The 2,345-nt window shown below is 28.6% G+C and overlaps 1 non-coding gene across 1 annotated transcript; it reads right to left on the bottom strand.

The window, feature by feature from the left end:
- Nucleotides 1-449: 449 nt before the first annotated feature.
- Nucleotides 450-521, bottom strand: TRNAC-GCA (transfer RNA cysteine (anticodon GCA)). Its single transcript has one exon. It is a non-coding gene; the product is annotated as a tRNA-Cys (tRNA).
- Between the last annotated feature and the right edge of the window lie 1,824 nt (nt 522-2,345).

Genomic DNA, 2,345 nt, shown 5'->3' with positions numbered 1-2,345 from the left:
TTTGTTTGAAACAATTTGGTTATTGACAATACGTAAACAGATGGGTACTTACTTAGCTGTAGAAAAAAAAAATCATTTTGGAATTATTAATTTCAGATTCTTCTCTCTTATCTTTGACTTACGATTGAACTTTGTACCTATTCATAGATAATACAATTTTTTACAACGAGTTTACTTTTTGTGACAATTTATAATATTTAATAGATAACTAGATATTTAATATAAACCTATGATAAAAAAATATTTCATCAAAATGTTGCAAAACTGCTCTGCAGGGTAGGTACCAGCACTCCATTGTGGACTGCTAGCTTCGCTTCTATTATAGTCTCACTTTTTAGATTCATCAAATCAGCCAGTAAAAAATACAACAAAATTTGAGGTATTTCTATTTTTATAACATTTTTTAAATCACTCAACTATTAAGACATAAATAAAAAAATATATTGTTCAGGGGACACCCGGGTTTGAACCGGGGACCTCTCGATCTGCAGTCGAATGCTCTACCACTGAGCTATATCCCCATATGATTGTGATGAAGTATAATTACTTTATCAAAGACCTAATATAAAATAATTTGCATTCGATGCACCCACGAGTCAGAGACTGTAGTCGCCTACCTACGTACATTTTGCTATCTGAATAAATTTATTTGTTCAATGCCCACACTGTGTTTAGTTGCTTTGGTTACTCAGCTAATTAAATAAAAAAAGTCAATGAAGCAATTTTTGATAACGTATAAAACATATTAATTTGATAGTGTTAGTAATTGTGTTCTAGTTTTTAAAAGGAACGGCTGTGCGACCTTTTTCATACACAATTTAAATTTTACTTTGTTGACAAAATATTTGACCAAACTAAATAATTATATTTTTAATCAAAAGGTGTAGTAAATATCTAATACTTTAGCTATAATAACATAAATATAAACCATAAAAAAATGATTTTAGAGGAAATTTTGGCATTTATTTATTTATGTAAATATAATGAAATATAAATCTGCCGTATGTACCTACATACAATGAAATATAATTTAGCCTTTATCTACTATGTAAATATAATAAAATATAAATCATAAATATATAATATAATAAAATATAATCCTACTATGTAAATATAATTAAATGTAAATTTACCGTATCTACTATGTAAATATAATGAAATGTAAATTTGCCATATTTGCTATGTAAATATAATGAAATATAAATCTGCCGTTTCTACTATGTAGATATAATGAAATATAAATTTGCCGTATCTACTATGTAAATATAAATAATAAATTATTAAAAAAAGTTTTTGACGACGTAAAATTTAATTACCAAAGATCGATTTTCATCGGAACACAAATTTGTCGTACATAAATGTAAAATTTTGACCCGAAAAACGCTTTTGTGATATTTTTAATTTCGTATTTGAATAGTGGTTTCAGCAATATTATTTTTTAAATAATGACCATTAATTCACAAAAAATTGTCGAAACTAAAATCATGAAAAATCATATTTTTAATGACCTGTATTTTCTATTTTAAAACATAAATAAATAAAGTAGCATATAACTGTACTAGACATTTTATATGTCTTTTGATTAAAAAAATAATTTTTCAGTTTGGTTAAGTATTTAGGTCTCAAATTCAAATTTTGTCAAAAATTTTGCATGAAAAAGGTCGCGGTTCCGTTCCTAGTAACTCGTTGTTCATAGTTTTATGAATTTAATTTATTCACATGATTTAAGGACAATAAAATAATTTTCTAGGGTAGAATAGATAATGATAATGGAGTGATAAATAAATAATGGAGTAATCGCAATAATCCAGAGTTGTAGATACTTTTAGTATCGCCTTGGTAAAGACTATCATTCAAAAGCGAAACGACCAGATCTTTTTTTTACATTAGCAAATAATTTCCCTCGCGGCGTCAGGGTTTTTTTTAAGGCAAGGAAGGATAAGAAGATCTGGGAAAAATATATGAGAGGTGGTTAGGAATCTGGTGCCAATGTGTCCAGGAGAGACAGGCGTTTCAGCACATCTCTCCCACTGCGTTGCAAGGCGATGGGTCGAGAGAGTCCTGCTGGAGGGGTAAAAATATCTCCTTCAACATCTCCAAATCCGGCCCGCTACATAGCAGCAGGGCAGACACATCTGCAGTCTGGATCTAGACAATACTCCATGAACTTGAAACATGAATTCTAACTTTGATTTATTTGTACAAAATTGCTGCAAAATAATGTACCTACCAATGTAATCACGCACATATAGATTTCCATAATAAAAATAATCTTTTCTTATTTGCTTACTCTATAGTACTATGTTTGATTTTATATATTTTATAACTGCATACTTTTTATGTAT

This window comes from Hesperophylax consimilis, chromosome 25 (assembly GCF_061612785.1).
Source record: "Hesperophylax consimilis isolate HC1 chromosome 25, BYU_Hcon_1.0, whole genome shotgun sequence".
Classification (NCBI taxonomy): domain Eukaryota; kingdom Metazoa; phylum Arthropoda; class Insecta; order Trichoptera; family Limnephilidae; genus Hesperophylax; species Hesperophylax consimilis.
This window is presented reverse-complemented; position numbering and strand designations above follow the sequence as displayed.